Source organism: Onychomys torridus, chromosome 6, assembly GCF_903995425.1.
Source record: "Onychomys torridus chromosome 6, mOncTor1.1, whole genome shotgun sequence".
Classification (NCBI taxonomy): domain Eukaryota; kingdom Metazoa; phylum Chordata; class Mammalia; order Rodentia; family Cricetidae; genus Onychomys; species Onychomys torridus.
Window position 1 is genome coordinate 100,093,496 of NC_050448.1, and position 21,764 is coordinate 100,115,259.

The following is a 21,764-nucleotide window of genomic DNA, read 5'->3' on the forward strand; positions in this document are numbered from 1 at the left end:
GAATTAAAGGTGTGTGCCACCACCATCCAGTGCAGTTTTCCTTCTTATAACTCAATTCAAATGTAGACGGTCAGTCATCAATTTAGAAAATCCAATGGTTTTCTTTGCTTACAAAATATTTATTATTGATGATGAGAGTGTAAACCAGTATAATTACTATGAGAATTGGTGTGGAAGTTCTTTAGAAACTTACAGATAGATCTGCACCAAGGACCAGCTATACTGTTCTTGGCCACATATGTTGTAGACTATTATTTTAAGATGTGTTGCTTTTGTTTATGTTGCATTTGTTAATTCTGTGAAGCTGTGTTACTGTGCCTGTCTAAAAAACCTGATGGCCTAATAAAGAACTAAGTGGTCAATAGCAAGGCAGGAGAAAGTACAAGTGAGGCTGGCAGGCAGAGAATATATAGAAGGAGAGATCTGGCAGGAGAAGAAAAGAAGAAGCCAGAGAAGGAGGAAGACATTAGGGACCAGACAGTTACACAGCCAGACATGGAATAAGAGTAAGACTTACCGAAGTAAGAGAATGGGAAAAGCCCAGGGACAAAGATAGATGGGTTAATTTGATGTTAGGAAAAACTGGCAAGAAACAAGCCAAGCTAAGGCCAGACATTCACAATTAAGAATAAGCCTCTATGAATGATTTATTTGGGCACTGGGTAGTGGGCCCCCCAAAAGAGTAAAAAACAACTAACAACACACATATTCAAATGACTCCATATGGTACTATAGAGATACCTACCTGCTCATCTATGTTCTTAACTTGTCTTTTTGTAACAACTAGAAAGAGGAAACCTCCCAGATGATCATCAACTGATGAACAGAAAATTAAAATGTTCTATAATATTGAACATTATTCAGGTGTTAACATAAATGAAATTCACAGGTAATTGGATGGATCTGGAAACATCACTGAGTGAAAGATAATTCAGATTCAAAAAGTTAAAGGTAATATGTTTTCTCATTTTATGGATGTTACCTGTGAGTCTTTGGGTGTTTATGTTTTATTTGGAATGCCCATAGAAATCTGGAATTTAGTAATGAGTAATGGGAGAGGATTCATGGGGAAGATGTAGAAAGCAGTCATTTAAAAGCTTAAAGGGGATTAATGTAACAGGGAGGATAAAGTTATGGTGAGGAATGGGAGTCAGTGGTAAAGCAGGAAATATGGGGAGGGATAAATAAATATAAAGACTTTTCAAAAAGGCATATGGAAAGTTGCTACAGAGGCATCTACCATGGTAATGATGTTTCCATATGACTTTCTATATACTCATGTGTGTGTGTGTATGTGTGTGTATGTGTGTGTGTGTGTGTGTGTGTGTGTGTGTGTGTGTGTAGTTTATAGAACCTTTATAAAGTTTTGTTATAAAGGAAAAAATGTTCCTACTACTCTCAACAGGCAAGCCCATTAAAACTCCCCAGGAGGGCCAAATATAGGTCTCCTATTTTGGAGTTTTTGACTGGTGAGGTTTTATAGAATCCCAACCTTGCAAGCTATTGCCAATGATCTTGGCCAGCCTCCAGTCTTTACAATAAGAAACTATTGCTGAAGGTACCATATTCTTGAGTCACAGAACATGGAGAAATCAGCTAGCACTGATATGGAATATGTATCCCTACAAACTGGTTAGTTCTTGTAGTGCTAGAAGGTGCTGTGCATCTTACTGCAGAACAAAAATAATCATCAATTTTAATCCAGCTATGAACCTTATGAACTATAGTAATTCATTCCTCCTGGTACAACAGTGGAATAAATGTTATGGGAGTCATCATACACTCTCTGATGGCATGTAAATCTACAAGATGAAAGCACAGCTGGAACCACTGTCAGACAAAGATACTGTGGCTAGACAAGTTATAGGTTCTATAGGAGACTTCAATTACTCTGTTAAGTGAACATAGTATTAAAATGAATCTTAATTATTGATTGCTTTACCCACAGCTTAATGTGCCCCTCAACCCTAATCAGAGAAGCCTCATTTTGCAGCAGATAGTAAATTAACAAAGATGGTCACAATACATGATGGTGTAGAAAATAAGAGCCTTAAGAATACTCAACCTTAAATGAAACATCTAAACTGCACTGTCCCCTCACAAGGCTTATTGTGGAAGATGGACAAGCACCAGGGGCAATGGATGGATAAGAGAAAACAATGGCCTCTCAACAAAAGGGGAACTGGCAGATATGAACCAGCAGTGGTTACAATGTACAATTCCCATCAAGCGTAAGCCAGATGAAATCTCAGCATGTACAGCAGAGGTGAACATGAAGCCACACTCCTGTCTAACAGTTGATAGCTACTGGATAACTGTGTTTCCACTGGTAGGTCCACCATGATCCAGTGGAAGTCCATACATCTATGAATATATAGGCAGCAAAATTGAATTGAGAGGTTTGGTTTATGTTTTTATGAGTAAACTTAGAATAACTGCATTTTATTTTCTGACATCAAAATATACATTGTCTATTGAAAGATGATTTTTTTTTTAATTCCAGCACAGTTTGACCTTTTATTTTGACATTCAGTCATCTGCTATTGAAGAAGTCTGGTTATGAAGATTGCAGCACTAAGGACATGCCTCATAGATTTCCAGATCTCTTTTAAGGCGACATTAGTCTCTGTTCAATCATTTCATATCTGTTAAATGTATTGGCATAGTTCCTTAGCTCGTCATTAAAATACTTCAAAATGGCTCATTACTGCAATTTCTTCACATTGCTCCATCTAGATAAACATTAAGCAACCATTACATTAAGATTTGCCTATTAGATGAATGGAAAATATGTTTCAAAGGCATAATTTATCTGCTCAACAGAGTTAAAGAATATCCTTGCTTTAACTTTGGTATTTGTTTTATCTACTTAATACTAGCTGCAGAATAATTTATCTCTTATCAGTGACATTTCTTACTCAATGATAAAAATAAGGTGATATAGATGGATCATGAACTTTTTTCCCTTTAAATTCTTTTAAACATGACCATGATAAGAAATATATTTTCACTTCCAAAAGACCCTTTCACTTGGCAAGGTAATACAATAAATATCACTTTGTTGATTATCTAAAATAAATGACCTAAATAATAATCATTATTTCTTCTTTAAAATTTTCCTAGTATATTTGCTTCCTAATATTACTCAGCCTCAGAATTATTTTATTTTGAATTAGCATAAATCTCTTTTATTTATCTGAATTATTTAAAATATACATTCCACCCCCTCCCAATGATACTGTGCACATGTGTTCAGTAAAAATGATCAAGTTAACTTCATTGCTACTATCAGCCTTTTGTATTGTTTCGAAAATGTCTTCTTCTCCATGACCCCTGACCTCCCTTTGCTCAGATAATTTGCTTTAGAAAATATATTATGTAAATCATTTCCCTGTTCCCTGAACAGTTAATACCTTCCCAATCTTTGATTAGTGCTTCAATCCAGTAAGTGTTTCCAAAAGGATTCAAGTTTAGATATTTGCCCACTGTCTGTGGTACACCCAGCAAAGATGTTCATTGATGCCTGGTTTATCTCTTTACTCTATTGATGGTCTGCCATCAATATATATAAATGCAGAAGTGTCTACATTCATATATAAACACATTTTCCCATTCTTGAGATCACTTCCTATGCTTTTTTAGGCCTTTGGAGAAAACTATTGCTTATGACAAGATCTTGAATTATTCCTGAATTTTGAATTCTATGTTAAAGCATTTAATCCACTTTGAATTATGTTTTAAGAAAACAAAGATATAGGTATTATTTTCTTGCTATTCACAGAACTATCCATTTTTCCTAGCACCATATATTGAAGAGGCTGTCTTTTTTTCAATGCATATATTTCACGTCTTTGCCAAAATTAGGTACCTATATGTCAGAGAAAGGACTAACATCTACAATATATTAAAAATTAAAATTACATAGCAAAACCTCATATATGCCAATCAATACATGAGTTACTAGACTTAATAGAAACTTCTGAAAAGAAACACAAATGTCCAATACACATTATAAAGAGTAATACACACCCTTAGCCATCTGAGAAACCTAAATTAAAAGTACATTGAGAATCCACAACACCCTGTTAGGTTAATGAATGACATGAAATGCTTGAGAAATATATGGTAAGATAAGCACTTACTGTCACGGGAAGGGCAAATTGGTAAAGCTATTTTGAAAATAAGTGTGGAGGTTTCTCACAGTACTGAAAATAGAACTCCCATATGACCAAAATACTATACTAGTGTGTATATACCCAAAGGATACTGAGTCTCAACACAGAGATACTTGAGTATATATATTTATTGTTGAATTATTCACAATGGCTGATAATTGGACCTAAGTATCCACCAACAGAAAAATGAATAAAGAGAATACAGCATATGCACACAGTGAGGTAGTTTACAGTTGGAAAGAATAGAGAAAACACACACACACACACACACACACACACACATACACAAACAAAAAAAAAAACAAAACAAAAACAACAACAACAAAAAAAAAAACAAGCAAACTGGAAATTGTTAAGAGAAGTAAACCGGGTCACACAAACACTACAGACTTTTTCTATGTAGATTACAGGTTTTATTTTATTACACACACACACACACACACACACACACACACACACACACACACCACATAGATAATAGACCATGACAGTAGAGAGAGAGCCATTGGGTTATAAAATAGGTCTTAAAGTCATGTAGGAAAGAGGAAAAGTCAAACAATAACATATGATGTGAAAGCAGAAACGTGGCTCCTGTAGGATGGAAGGGAAGCAGCAGGACGAGGGGAAGGGAGCCACAGAAGGACAAAAGGGAAGAGGATCAACAGAAGTTTGCATAAAAATCCGATAATGAATCCAATACATTGCATAAAAATAGACGTTCTCTACTGCTCTCAGCTTTCTAAGTTGCCTGGAGCTCTTTCTATAGGGTTTAAACCTCTCCATGTTTTCATGTCAACTAGTGTTTTCTTTTGTAAGCATCTGTTTAGGCAGCCATGTTGGTGAGACTTTACAGGTATACCTTCTAACATTACTAGGAGACACAATTTCAAAGCAAGCTCCATCTTCTGCTGCCTTTTACAATCCTTTAGCCCTTCTTTTGGAACAATCTCATCTCCCCAAGCAAAGACACATTTCTACTTCAGTGTGTGTGTGTGTGTGTGTGTGTGTGTGTGTGTGTGTGTGTGTTGTGTGTGTGTGTGTGTGTGTGTGTGGTATGTGTGTGGTGTGTGTGTGTGTGTGTGTGTGTTGTGTGTGTATGTATGTATGTGTGTGTGTGTGTGTGTGTTGTGTGTGTGTGTGTGTGTGTGTGTGTGTGTGTGTGGTATGTGTGTGTGTGTGTGTGTGTGTGTGTGTGACACATGAGCATCACACATGCATAATTTTTAGCTACCTCACTTGCATAAAACAAATACAATGCATTGATAATAAATTGATACTAATGGGCAAACCTTTTAGTTTCTAGTAAATATGGTAGAGTTACAGCATTGCTAATGAAGTAAGCTCTCCTTAAGCCCTTTCCTTTAGTGGATTACAAAAGGAACAGGATGTGAACACACAAAGCCACCTGCAGTTGCCATTGGGCTGTCTTCTGACAGTCTGATGCTTTAGCTCTCCCTGCCCTGTGAACAGCCCCTGGAGCTCCAATCTGCTGCTTGGACTACTCTTGCACTGACCCATGGCCTTGAATTCTACCTGAGGTTCCCACCCTTCTTTCTCAGGCACCTTCTCTATATGTTAATCAAGGGGAAAAGAGCAATGCTTTTTAATCTTCAAATTTTGTTTCTAGAGACACGTCTCAGTAGAGAAGGGAGTAAAGTATTCTCACAGAGGACCCAAGTTTAGTTCCCAGACCTGTATCAGGCAGCTCAAACCCCTCTTCTGTAACTTGTGCCCCAGGGAATCCAATAGCCTCTTCTGGCCTTCACAGCATCCAGACACAGGTAGTTGAGGCAGGGGCATCAACCTTTCCCATGGACAAATGATCAGCCCTAGGAGGTAGAGTAAAACTTCTTTAACTAGAGCACAGCTGTAGCCTCTAGCTATTGCTTAGAGGCCCAGGCTCTAACAGAAATTTTTTATATAGGATTAAGCATTGTCTGAATTTTGTGAGAATCTTAGGGTGATCTTTTTGCCTCTATCCGATAAGAGACGCTTCCCAAAGCCGAACACATTTTACAGAAGCTGAAATGCTCAGGTTTCTGGTTAAGACAGTTTTATCTTCATCAAACAGAACGGGCTAAGTGGATGTTGGTGTTGGTCCCTTCTGAAGGGAGAAGAGCAAACATTACCTTTTCAGAAACTGGAAGGGCAAGGTGTTTATGACAGCAGAAGTCAGCACTTCCATTTTATCTCTCTGTTTAGCTCATCAGAGTCAATTTGTTCTTCTGGGTTTTTGTTGTTGTTGTTGTTGTTGTTGTTGTTGTTAGTTAGTTTGTTTGTTTGTTTCTAAGTAGCCTCATATTTTCAAAACAAGCATATTTTAGGCTTTTTTCCTTTTTTCATTTCTCCTTCAATGTGGTATGCCTTCACACAAGCACACATATACATCCATAAAAATTAAAAATATCTTAAATAATGCTAGTTTACAGAAGCACTTTTCAAAAATTAAATTTTAATATCTTATTTATTCTTAAACATAAAAAAAAAAAACCTTAAAAGTCCTAATAGACTTTCAGGCAGCAAGATAAATAAATAGATGATAGATAGATAGATAGATAGATAGATAAATAGATAGATAGATATACAAGAAAAACATGTGAATATTTTCAAATATAACTGTATTGGAAACAGTAAAATTCTCATGCTGATATAATACTATATGTGACAACATTTTTGTGGTGTCAGATGTAAAAAAAAAAATATTAAGTAATCAATCACTTCAGTATTATTTTTCTCATGTGCAAAAATAAACCTGAGAGGTAAATCCCTTAGAACTCAAAGAAATAATTAGAAGACATTGAACATATTGTCATGTTTACTATTAACGCACTTGGGGATTTCTTTTCACAATGATCGCCACACTAAATAACTGTCTCTCATCTAACAGCATATGTGTGGATGCCTACCCAAACATTCACAGTGTAAATTTTGTTTAAACCTAGAGGTATGTACAGGGCAGTGCTTAATTCTATTTATATTCAACCACACATAAGGATAAGAATGAAAAATAGAGCACATATTCCCATGCCATGCTATGTCCTATAAATGTGTGCAAATAGAATGTTCCAGTTAAAATCATATATGTTATAAAATTGAACTAAAATGCAAGATTTATGAACGTCATTATAGATTCATTTACTGAAAAATAAGCATTTTTGTTTTGTCTCTTACCAAATGTGTTTAAAATTTACATATTTTCAAATTTCACCTATACTCTTTATTTAAACACTGTATTAATTACAGAACGCACTGTCAAAATTGGCTATTTGTTACAATATAATATATATCTTGCAGAGAAATTTCCACTTGATCTAAAAAGAAAACAAACAAAATAATAATAATATTCTACAAATGGAGGTGAAAAAATTGTTACCCTATGGCTCCCATTCAGACAGGGGCAGAAAGAAACAGCTGGAAGCATATTTGGTATGGTTCCTTTGTTTCAGTGAAGCATCCAGAGGAATATATTTCTCTGAAATGAAAAATCTATCAAGATACTAATTCTGTATTGCCTGACAATCATTATATGTAAAATAAAAGCTCTTAGAGAATAAGTAGACCATGACCAAGATCTGAGAATATGCAGTGTGACACCTATTTGAGATGATTTCAAACTCTGAAAATAAAAAGGAGGGAATAAAATGTTAAAAAATATATTTATAGGATTCTAGTAAAGAGACATAGATGAAAGAGTAGATGATCTCTCTGAACAATAGGAATTAATATTTGCTTTAAACTATTGAATTAATAAGAGGACGATTAAGCAGCAGAAAAAAATGAACAGCTTTTAGAAATGAACAAAGTAAAAACAAGACAAAAATCTTCAAACTAATTAGAGGAAAATCATTTTTGCTTCAGCAGCCAGTATTACACGTATACAGGAGAAATAAATTCAATGAGCAGTCACACTAGTTTTCAAAGTAAAGTGTTCTGTTGCTGCTGTGTGAGTAATCCCAGACTTGTTTAAACCACACAAATCTCTGACCTTCCTGTTCTTGTCTGTTGCTTTCTGGAGACATAGAACCAGAGCAGACATCTCTACTTTTGGTCTCTTGAACCCTGTTGTATCCAAAGCTGTCCCCAGTGTCTCCTTGGCTCTGATTCTATCTTTACATCTCTCTTATCAAGGTTTTAATCTCCCTTTTCTCTTTAACAAATCTTTGTTGTCACATCTATTTATTTCAAAGACATGGCTGATACATGTTTCAGGGTTAGCTGGTTAATGAGGTCAATTCCACCAGCAAATTTATCCTACTTTTGCTAGTAAATCTAACACATTCTGGGAACATAGCAGATCTGTATCTGAAGGGTATTCCTGTGTCTAAGATATAACCAAGCAGGAAGGAAAAATGAAGGTGAATTTCACGTAACTCAAGAAATGAAATTTATAACCATCAATGCCATTTATATAATGAAATATAATAGATATATTACAAAAGAAAATGTGCAATTTATAAGAAAATATGTGAAATAATAAAAAATTTTAACAATTAAATATCAGTGTTTTGTGGAACTTGAGAAGTGTTCTAAAGATTAATACAAACAAAGAGATTTACACTTACATTTGAAGACATTTGAAAAAGACTAGTATAGCTCAAGGTTAACTTTTGTCCCAAACCCAAATTCTCATGTTGAAGTCTAAAATCCAGTACTTAATAATGGGATTTGTTTGGTAGTGGAGTAATTGAAGATTGAATTTAGCAGGCTACGATGGGTATGGACTGTAAACAGTAGAAACCATCTAATTATAAAGAGGGAATAAATGGAAACTAATAAGACTTATTCATTGCATACTCAGCTACACTTCTTTAAAGCAATGAAAATAAGTAATAGCAAAACTTTAAAAAACAGGGAAAATAAAATTAGTGTAATATTTTCAATAGGTAAAAATTCATAATGTATATGACAATTCAAAATTATTATGAACAGAATATTCAATAGACCATCATAATAAGATACAAAGTCAACAAATAAATAAGAGATTTACTTATGAATAATTTATTTATATGAATACTATAACAAATTCATTTTAATATGATAAAATGTTACCTAAAGACATGTTTTTCCATGTGCTAGTATTTTGGCAGTAATAATTTTAAAACACTTATAATATTTAATACAATTTTGTTTAGTTAATAGAAAGTGATATGAATCAATCTCAATTTTTCATTGTGCTAATATTACATCTTCAGTCATAATTAGAGTTCTATCTATTTTTCTAAATCACATCAATAATGTTAATAGTGATTAATCATATGATGGTTCTAAACTAATAAATAGTTATTTTAACAAACAAAATTATTTTCATAGATGAGCAAAACAAACACATCCATCCTTGACGTTTATATACAAATTAAGTATAAAATGAGCAGGAAACACACTTCCATTTGAAAGATGCATTGACACCTGGGATTTTCAGAAATGGTCTTGTATATGAGGACACTGGTTTCAGAAAATCTTTATGATGTTTCATGATATACGTTCTGAGTTATTAGTTATAATTTTACTTATAATCTAGAGAGCTACAGACAACCTGCACTATGGCATGAGAGCAGCCCTGATTCATAGGAAGGTAACTGATATTTATGCCCCTGCCTTGAATCTTTCTCAACTCCCAGGAAGACAGAGATTTTATCTTTCCCTTTTTAAAACCAAGAATCTGGACTGGAGAAAAGGTTCCTACTACAGTTTCACCCCTATGCCGTGTGGCTCAAAACTGCTGGGTGATAGGTGATTATGAACTCCAGTTTGTATTTGGCAACAAGAAATTATAGGCAAATGTCCTACTTGTTCTTTGTATAAAGAAATTCCATTTTCTGCAGGAATTAACCCAAAGGTACTCAAATAAATGAAATTTGTGAAATAGATGTGTTTCATTTTTTCAGGATTCGGAAAATTAAACTGTGTGTACCATACCATAGACATGTATTAAACACTTCAATAAGCAACTGCTTTAAGGTCTGAGAAGGCTGTTTCTGTAATTACACATTTATTAGAAGTCATGGCTATTACAAGGGTATTTGTACAAATTAAGACTGACCATCCTCCAGCATTTGTCTGTAGTAAGATGAAACATTTTTTGCTTATTACAACATCATTTTACAGATACGACACACAATCCTACAGGATAATCAGTTATAGAAAGTTCTAATCATATTTTAAAAGATATGCTTAATAAACAGAAAGGGGTAATAAAGATGCCCAGAGATAGATTACATAGTGCTTTATTAAATTTGTTAAATCTTCAAATGCTAAAGAACAAGGAACAACGGCAGCAGAGAGACATTGGATAATAGGGAAAACTGCTGAATTAAATGAACCTATATCATTTAAAGAAATGTTGACCTCAGAATGGGCCCAGGGTACATGTTATATTGGAGAAGAGGTTTGCTTTTGTTTTCACAGGAGAAGAAATGTTATGCACATCATTGAGACTGATAAAGATTAGATTCAAATAGGAGACCTCTGGATTAGGAGATTCAATTCATGAACATTGATGCAAAAAATACTCAATAAAATTCTGACAAGCAGACTACAAGAACACATCAAAACCATTATCCACCATGATCAAGTAGGCTTCATCCTAGGGATGCAAGGGTGGTTCAACATACAAAAGTCCCTCAATGTAATACACCATATAAACAAACTCAAAGGAAAAAAAAAACACATGATCCTCTCCTAGATGCAGAAAAGTCATTTTACAAAATCCAACATCCCTTCATGATAAAGGTCTTGGAGTGATCAGGAATGCAGGGAACATATCTAAACATAATAAAGGCAATCTACAACAAGCCAACAGCCAACATCAAATTAAATAGAGAGAAACTCAAAGCAATACCACTAAAATAAGGAACAAGGCAAAGCTGTCCCCTCTCCTCCTACTTATTCAATATAGTACTTGAAGTTCTAGCCAGAGTTATAAGACAACATAAGGAGATTAAGAGGATCCAAATAGGAAAGGAAGAAGTCAAGCTCTCCCTATTTGCAGACGACATGCTAGTATACATGAGTGACCCCAAAAATTCAACCATGGAACTGTTACAGCTAATAAAAACCTTCAGCAACATTGCAGGATACAAGATCAACTCAAAAAAATCAGTAGCCCTCCTATATACAGTAGACAAACAGGCTGAGAAGGAAATCAGAGATACATCACCATTTACAATAGCCACAAATGATATAAAATACCTTGGGGTTACTCTAACTAAGCATGTGAAGGACCTATATGACAAGAACTTTAAGTCCCTGAAAAAAGAAATTGAAGAAGATGTCAGAAAATGGAAAGATCTCCCATGCTCATGGATAGGCAGGATTAACATAGTAAAAATGGTAATCTTACCAAAAGCAATTTACAGATTCAATGCAATTCCCATCAAATTACCAACACAATTCTTCACAGATCTGGAAAGAATAATATTCAACTTCACATGGAAAAACAAAAAACCCAGGATAGCCAAAAGAATCCTGCACAATAAAACAACCTCTGGAGGCATCACAATCTCCATCCTCAAGCTCTTCTATAGAGCTACTGTAATAAATACAGTTTGGTACTGGTATAAGAACTAACATGTGGACCAATGGAATTGAATTGAAGACCCTGACATTAACCTGCACACCTATGAACATATAGTTCTTGACAAAGAAGCCAAAAATGCAAAATGGAAAAAAGAAAGCATCTTCAACAAATGGCGCTGGCATAACTGGATGTCAATGTGTAGAAGGCTGCAAATAGATACATATCTGTCACCATGCACAAAACTTAAATCCAAGTGGATCAAAGACCTCAACATAAATCCAGCTACTCTGAACCTGATAGTAGAGAAAGTAGGAAGTACTCTTGAACGCATTGGCACCAGAGATCACTTTCTAAATATAACACCTGTAGAACAGACACTGAGAGAAACAATCAATCAATGGGACCTGTTGAAACTGAGAAGCTTTTTTAGAGCAAAGGACATGGTCAACAAGACAAAGCGACAGCCTACAGAATGGGAAAAGGTCTTCACCAACCCCACATCTGACAGAGGGCTGATATCCAGAATATATAAAGAACTCAAGAAATTAGACATCAAAATGCCAAACATTCCAATTAAACAATGGGCTATAGAACTAAACAGAGAATTCTCCACAAAGGAAGTTCAAGTGGCTGAAAGACATTTAAGGAATTGGTCAACATCCCTAATTATCTGGAAAATGCAAATCAAAACGACTCTGAGATACCACCTTACACCTGTCAGAATGGCTAAGATCAAAAGCACAGAAGATAGCTTATGCTGGAGAGGATGTGGAGCAAGGGAAAGTCTCCTCCACTGCTGGTGGGAATGCAAGCTTGTACAGCCACTTTGGAAATCAATATGGTGCTTCCTTAGAAAATTGGGAATCCATCTCCCCCAAGACCCAGCTATAGCACTCTTGGGCATATACCCAAGTAATGCTCAATCATACCACAAGGGCATTTGCTCAGCTATGTTCGTATCAGCTTTGTTTATAATAGCCAGAACCTGGAAACAACCTAGATGCCCTTCAACTGAAGACTGGATAAAGAAAATATGGTACATATACACAATGGAGTACTACTCAGCAAAGGAAAACAATGGCATCATGTGGTTTGCAGGCAAATGGATGGATCTAGAAAAAATCATCATGAGTGAGGTAACCCAGAGTCAGAAGGACAAACACGGTATGTACTCACTCATAGGAGGATACTAGATGTAAAACAAAGATGACTAGACTGCTGCACAACTCCAGGGAGGCTACCTAGAAAAGGGGACCCTAGGAAAGACCCAAGGATCACCCAATGACAGAGAAATAGATGAGATCTACATGAACAACCTGGATGACAATGGGAACAATGAAGGGCAAGATTTGAGGGAATGAAAGCTTAGGGGAGCAGGAGATCCCAGCTGGATCAAGAACAGAAAGGGAGAACAAGGAATAACAGACCATGATAAATGATGACCACATGAGTACAGGAACAGGCAGAGTGCTGGAGAGGTCCCCAAAAACCCATGATGATAAATCCTCTGTAGACTCCTGGCAATGGTCAAGAGAAAGCCTGATCTGACCTAGTCTGGTGATCAGATGGCCAAACACCCTAACAGTCATGCTGGAACTCTCATCCAATAACTGATAGAAGTGCATGCAGAGATCCTCAGCCAGGCCCCAGGTGGAGCTCCAGATGTCCAATTGTGGAGAAAGAGGAGGGACTGTACGAGCATGAATTGTTCAGACCAAGATTGGAAAAAGCACAGGGACAAATAGCCAAACGAATGGAAGCACATGAATTATGAACCAAAGACTATGGAGCCCTCAGCTGGATCAGGCCCTCTGGATAAGTGAGACAATTGAATAGCTTGATCTGCTTGGGAGGCATCCAGTATGTGGGACCAGAATCTGTCCTTAGTGCATGAGCTGGCTGTTTGAATCCTTGGGCTTACGCAGGGACACTTTGCTCAGTCTGGAAAGAGGTGACAGGACCTGCCTGTACTGAATCCACCAGGTTTAAATGAATCCCCAGGGGTGCCTTGATCCTGGAGGACATGGGATTGGAGGGGAGGGGCTGGGGGGAATGTAGGGAGGCAGGAGCGGGGAGGACAGGGGGAACCCATGGCTGATGTATAAATTTAAAACACATAATAATAAGGAAAAAAAAAAAGAAAAAAATACTGTTTCAGTGCAAAAAATAAAATCCTACTTCGTCATAGGAATATCATAACATGTATTTTCACCTATTTATATTATTAATTTTGTGAGCTTTAACTTGGAATATAGACATACAAATTTCAATTATTTTAAACTGCAATTAGTGATGTTCAATGAATTAAGTCAAACTCAGAAGGACAAATATCACATTTTTTTCTCATATGTTTTGAAACCTGTATACATTTTAGAATGAATGAGTTAGGTAAAACAAAACATATATTTATTCACAGACATCTTAGTGTGGTGAAAACACAGTCTCATCTTGGCAATTTTCAAGCATACAGTTCATTTTTATCAAGTACAGTCTTCATGCTCCCAGTAGTTTTCATCACTGTTCCTCTTGTCAAACTGTCAAATTGAAAATATGTATTCATTAACCAAAATCTTGTCAACTTTTATTATGCTGATAGTAACCACCTGCCTTCTATCACATCTATGTCCTTTTAGTAGCTTGCTGCCCTGGAGTTTCAAGAAGATAGGTCCTCTGAGGCTAAGCAGCCATTGTGAATCGCTGGGCAAGAATCTGTGGAGTAGGACCTTGAGTCCTTTGGCATACATCAAGTAGATGTATCCCTGAGCCATATGGTACATTTCTTTTTGTTTTAAATATTACTCACACTACTTTCCATAGTAGTTAGACCAGTTTGTAGTCCCACTAAGAGTGAATATGGGTTTATTTTTCTGCACAACATCCTTAGCATTTACTGTCAGCCTAGCATAACAATTTTCTTTTGAAGGGAACAAGATATTGTTGAGGTGGCTTCCTCCGTCTATTGGCACCCTGTGACTGAATTCAAATGTGATTTAGGCAGTGACTCAGTTTGCTGGGAAAACCTCAGTCCAGAGGAATAGAGATGTAGTTAGAAGACAAGGGAGTCATGAACATACTTAAGCTAGGTCCTTATTTGATCTGACTAGAACGAGTCAGGTGTTCTCTTTCTAAACAGTATTATTGATGTCTTTGCTGCCCTTATCATTAAAGAAATAAGACATATATTCATATGAGCAAGTGTTTCCTAAGTTAAATATTTTATTAAATAGTGGAAATAAATACTAATCACATATTTTTTTGCATTACTTTCAATCTCCATAAGATGTTCAGAAGTCCTAATCAGCAAGAATGTAAATTAGGAGACAAGCCACTGGTTCTAGTGATTAACATCCCTGAAAGAAGATATTTACTGACTTGCCAGTAAGTGGCATGTTCACTGATAATGTTTTCTGAAAATATCTATTGCCTTTGAAGAGACTGAACTTTTGCCAGATTTTATAGTCAAGATTGCCAATATGCCTTAAAATTATTTATAACTATGTACTCAGTCAGCTGTCCTACTGTATGCTCAGACTGTTTAAGTTCAACCTGCCTGTAAAAAAATAATGTAGTACTACTAAATGGGGCTGTGTTTATGCCTGTGATCCAAGCTGTTTCTGAGGTCCATGATGGTGTCTGTGGTCCATTCATGCTGTGGCCTAAGGCCATGTTGATGACCATGATCTGTACTGCCTCCAGAGATCATGCTGAAATCAATGGTCCATGCTGCCACAGGAGGCCATGTGAAAGTCCATGGTCTGTGCTGCTGTTGACTGTAAAGGATATGGAGGCTTCTTTTGCATTGGTGTTGGTGTATTGATGACAGCAGGCTCACAGTTAAGAAAGAGACAAAAGGCTTCTATGACAACCCCTCATGACAGACACATAAGACGCAGTCTAGTTAGGAAGCCATTGAAGAGAACTCTTAAGGATTTTGATAGGGATACTAAAGTGAAGCTCTTCACAGTTGATGAGTTCTGGCAGGGATAGGGATGGGGAAGCACTCAGTTCTCTTTAAGGGACTGGTCACTAAGAGTTTGACCATGGTCCAGCAAGTATATGGGCAACACAAAGTTAACTTTATTTTTCCCTCCCTTGGGGGAGATCACTAGTGTGTGAAGTGGTGAACCTATGAGGACTGGGAAGTGAGCTTGATCTGTGTACATTGTGTGAAATTCCAAAATAATCAATACACATGTTATGTTGGGAAAACCAGAATAGAAAACAATGTAACCAAACTCACTAAGCCTTGAATTTCCCATGTGATCAACTTTTACAACATAACTAAATGTGTAGTTTTAATCTTAAACTATGCTGTCTTCCAAGACTCTGGCTTAGAAACTTATTTTGTGTTTGTATGTGATGTGGTAATCATTTGCTGAAAGCAATATTAAGGAACAGATACCCCATAAATGTTGGGAGTAACATGTGAATATAGGATGATTCCATCTATATGTGATTTTTAGAGCTATTTTGGGTCAGTTACAGTCAGTAAAATACCTGCTACCATTGTAAACTCTAAAGTATTTCTGTAGGAAAGTATCCCCTCTTCCTTGCCTGTAGCATATTCTCTGTGTTGTTCAACAAGCAGGCCAATGCCTTTTGTGAAGGAAAGGTGACACAGACATGCAACAAGGACAGACAAACAACAGACAGCCTACAGTCAGGCTACAAACCATAAACTACAGAAAGACACAGAGCTAGAAGTTAAAGATTCCAATTTGGGCTTATCTTTGGTTTGAACTACTCCAAGAGGAAGTCTCTCATTATAGTTCAAAGTCAACACATCTGAGGTTTCTCTTATGAGCAATAGAAGCATCTACTTGTCCAGAAATGAGGGTGATGGTTTACATATTGTGAAACTGGACAATTATAACAATTAAATTAAAATTATGATAATATTCTTAATTAAATCTTTCTAAAAAGTCTAAGAAAATAGAACATTCATGCTTAGTTCTTTTATCATTTTATATAGGAATAATAAGTAACAAAACTGTATGTCAAAGAAAAGGCTGATTTGTTGGTTCGTCATTTTGCTAATGGCATTATAAAATAGATTATGATTACTATTAAAACTGAAACCATGTTTTTGCAATCTGCTCCTCTATCTTTTTATCTTTTTGATATGTTATAGGATACCTGTTAATTTTTACATTATATTTTCAAATTCTAGCATACCAACAAATCAATGTAAAAAATACACATTGAAAATGAATGTACTTAGTAGATGAGGATCAATATGTGTCAATTATATGACTATCACTAGTTCACAATATGTTCTGAATTCATTGTTGGGAGATGAAAAGGAGATCCATAAGCTAGGCATTCCTGACATACATACCACTCAGCTTTCTTATAGGTACAGCAATTAATTCAGTTCTATAAGAGACTGTGGTTTGGGATTTAGGTAATAGAGTCACACACTCTTCACATGAACACAACTACACCAAACATAAGATGCAATGAACACCATATGATGGCCTTACATACTGACAGCACCCTAAAGTCAATACTCAAGTCACATTTATTATGTTGTGGCTGGGGCAGAAGAGCCATTTTCAAGAAGTCTCATCTGCATAATGGCTCCAAAGTGTTATAGCAACTTTATAATGAGGTTAAGACCCATTATGGGAAAAGTGGATTATAAAACTGATGAATATCAAACATCTATTATATATAATTATGCTCTGAGTAACATTTCACTATGTTAATAACACTTGAAGAAAGGAACCGAGCATTTTATTTCTTTTAATATTTTATTACTTTTTCAAATTTTGTACTGTGCTGTATAAAACTTGAGAGAAGTTTATAAGAAAAGCATACTCTGGCAGGTTGTTCCATAAGCTCCTCAATTTTTGATCCCCCTCCCCAGTGTAAGGCTTGAAACCTTCCTGAAACCTGCAAAAGTATTGGGGATGTTAAGACTTCCTTTTTTGTTTCACTATTTTCCATAAATATAATTAAATAGCATTTATGTTGTATTATGTAAATCTTTTAATAAACTGAATTATAGAAGTGATGTATGTTATGTTATGTATAAACACTTCACTAGTTTCTGAAAAAAATCTAGTAAAAATTCAGCATATATAGACTTTGAGGAGATTGTATGAGGAAAAAAATACATACATTATAAAATTATATATATATATAATTGCTGATTTATCTTCAGTCAGATGTGCTCATGCAGTCTCTCTTTCCCCCATCTCTTACTCCTCCCCTCTGTTCTCCTTTCCATTTTTACTCTCTTCAATTCTCCATAACACACACACACACACACACACACACTCACACACACACACTCACACACACACTCATAACACACACACTCACATACACACACACTCACACACACACTCATACACACACACACTCACACACACACACACTCACACACACACTCACATACATACACACACACACACTCACATACATACACACACACTCACATACACACATACATACACACACACATTCACACACACACACACTCACACACACACACACACACACACACACACACACACACACACACACACCAGTTATGTCTTGCTTCCAGATAAATTTCTTTAGGAAAATATGAAACAAGGGAGTTAAATTTTCTCTTTATTTGATATATTATATATTAATTTTTGATAAATGCATCCTGTATAAACACTGACTCTAGCAAACCAGATTGTTTTTACATCATCTTCTTAAAACTCTTTCAGGAATTGGCTCCCATTTTTATATAGTTTTCACTTGGAGACTTAGAATTGTATGTGTAAGCATCAAATTTTTTTTTTATCTCCAATGCACAACGTTGATCATTTATTTTAAAAAAAGTGCTATAAGACTATGGAATTACCAATCAAAGCTGAAAATGTACAAATTAAACAAAAATTTATAATGGCGTCAAGAACTTGAAAATGATCGTAAATAGGGTTATAGAAACAATAGAAGACTATGGGGACATTGATTACTTTACACATGGGGATTTCCAGCTATGCAATTCCATAAATTTGGTAAAGATAAACATAGCTACAAAATAGTGGTTGTGACAGAAAAAAATGCAAATGTCTTAGAAATGGTAGCAGAAGAAAGACTGTAAGATTACAGAAACATTCATGAGTGCTTCACTATAATTAAGGTCCATAACAGGTAATGTTGAAAACTTAGAAAAGTTTAGAAATGAAATGACAGAGTATACATAAAAGAAGGAAAGAAAGCCTCTTTCTTTGTAAATGTAAAATAAATTTGTGTTTCAAATGTTTTGAGTTACAGTATATGAATTATATTGTTTTGATTGGTTTACATTTACAGGTAAGACTTCAAAACTTTTTAATGTTTCAACTTCATCATTACAATATATGAAATTCAGCACTCATTAGTAAGGATTTTATTAATTAATAATTAATAATTGATTAATTGATTTCCCAGTCTGATCACATGTTCCCCTTCCCTCCCTCCTCTCCTCTCAGTCCCTATCCCTAAATTCCCCTCTTCTCCTACTCCTTTCTCTTCAGTGAAGTGCCAGCCTTGCATGTGTATCAGCCATCCATGGCATATAAATTTGCAATAAGACTAGATACTTGCTCTCTGGTTCAGGCTGAACTAGGCAACCCAGTAAGAGTAAGGGATCCTCAAAGCAGGTAACAGAGTGAGATACAGCCCCTGCTCCCATTGTTAGGAGTCCCACAAGAAGTCCAAGCTACAAAACTGGAATATATATACAGATGGGCCTAGGTCAGTCCCATGCAGGCACCCTGGTTGTCTGTTCAGTCTCTGTGAGCCCCTCTGAGCCTCATTTTGTTGATTCTATGAGTTTTCTTGTGGTGTTCTCAGCCTTCTGGCTCCCATAATCCTTTCTTCCCCCTTCCATAGATTCCCAGAGACTAAAAGTCTGCATCTTTTTCCATCAGCTGCTGGGTGCAGCCTCTCTGATGACAATTGGGCTTTGCAATGTTCTATGATTATAGCAGAATATTACTAGGAATCACTTGTTTATTTTTTAAATTTATGTATTTTTTATCTCTTTAACTTTTTATCTTTTTATCTTTTGTCACATTTGGTGCTATCCTGGGACTCTGGGTTGTCCAGCTTCTGGGGGCTGGCCCTCCCTGCAGTGTCAGGGGTGAGCTTCCTCTCATAATTTGGGTCTCAAGCTGGACTAGTCATTGCTTGGCCACTCCCATTATTTCTGTGCCGCCTTTACCCCAGCATATTTTGTAGATAGGGCAAATTGGAGGTCAGAGATTATGTGGCTGGATTGGGGTTCCAGTCCTTACACTGAAAGACTTGCCTGGTTGGAGGAGATGGCTGGGTCAGGCACCATATCTCCCTTTGCTAGCAGTCTTAGCTAAGGTCACCCTCATAGATTCCTGGAAGTTTCCATTGCACCAGGTTTCTAGCTCATCCCAGATATGCCGATGATTCCTCTTGTGTTTCTCAGTCCTCTTTCTTTCCATCCTCCTCACACCTGTTCCCATACCCAATCCTCATTCAGACCCCTCCCCCATCCTTCTGTGATGTCTATTCTATTTCCCCTTTATGGTGAGATTTATGTGTCCTCCTTTGAGCCTCATTTTTACATAGCTTCTTTGGGTTTGTGGAGGGAAATTTGCTCTCAAATTTCATGATGTTATTGCTTTTACATCTGAGTAACATCCCATTGTGTCAGTGTATCACATTTTCTGTATCTGTTTTTTGGTTGATGGACATCTAGGTTGTTTCTCATTTCTGGCTATAGCAAATAATCAAAACATTAAACATAAAGTACAACAAAAAAGAACATTAAAAGCTGCAAAGGAAAATGGTCAAGTAGCATAAAGCAGACCTTTTAGTATTACAACTGACTTCTCAGTGGAGATTCTAAAAGCCAGAAGGGCCTGACCAGATGTTTTGCAGACTCTAAGAGATCATGGAAGGCAGTCCAGACTAATATACCCAGCAAAACTTTCAATCTCCATAGATGGAGAAAACAAGATATTCTGTGACAAAGTCAAATTTAAACGGTATCTATCCACAAATCCAGCCCTTTACAAGGGACTAGAGGGAAAATTCCAACCCAAAGAGGTTAACTACACCCAGGAAAATATAGGCAATAAATAATCTTAAACTAGCAATACCCATTTGTAGGTTTTCAAATTGAGATTACATTGAGTAGTTTCAGCTAACAACGTCAAGTACACAGTTGGTGTCTGTGGCACAAGGGGTAGAATGTCATCTGAGAATCAGTTGACAACACAAACGTCTACAGGAAAGAGCCGATGCCTAATATGTGGTAATTCACAGTGCAGCTGCCACAATCAGAAGGGCAATAGAGAAGCAAGAGTGATCTGTACATAGCACATGCTAAATTGTGCTTGAAAATAGAATATAGAAGTACACATAGACAAATACGCACATACATGATTCTTCCAGTCCAGTATCCAGCCTCAGATCATCGTAGTACTTAACTATTTCTCAACCTTTCTTTATCTTTGGCAGTTTTTTTCATTATTCTTTTTTTTCTCTTTTTTTGAGACAGGGTTTCTCTGTGTAGTTTTGGTGCCTATCCTAGATCTCACTCTGTAAACCAGGGTGGCCTCAAACTCACAGAGATCCATCTGCCTCTGTCTCCCAAGTGGTGGGATTAAAGGCGTGCGCCACCACCACCTGGCTTGTCATATTATTCTTAATTTCAAGTATTTGCATAGTTTTATTATGATTATGAAGTCATCTATTTCAGTTCACTGAATTCTGAAAAATACACATGTCTATCATATTAGAGGGGTAGGTAACTCTAGTCCTCTAATTGCGATCAGTTTGTGTGTGTATGTCTGTGTGTGTGTGTGTGTGTGTGTGTGTGTGTGTGTGTGTGTGTGTGATACTTCTCTGACTGTAAAACCAATTTCCTTTCAGTCAGTATCCCATGCTCAAATATCTGCTTTAAAATTATTAACATATCATTGTTTCACCAGCCTTATACCCACTGGCTTTAGCATTCAATAATGCAGTTAATATCCCATCTTGATTATGAGCCACAGTTTTGTCTTTGATGGGTCATTAGCATGTTAGTTAATTGGACTGCTGCCTTGTGTTATGGAATGAATTTCTCA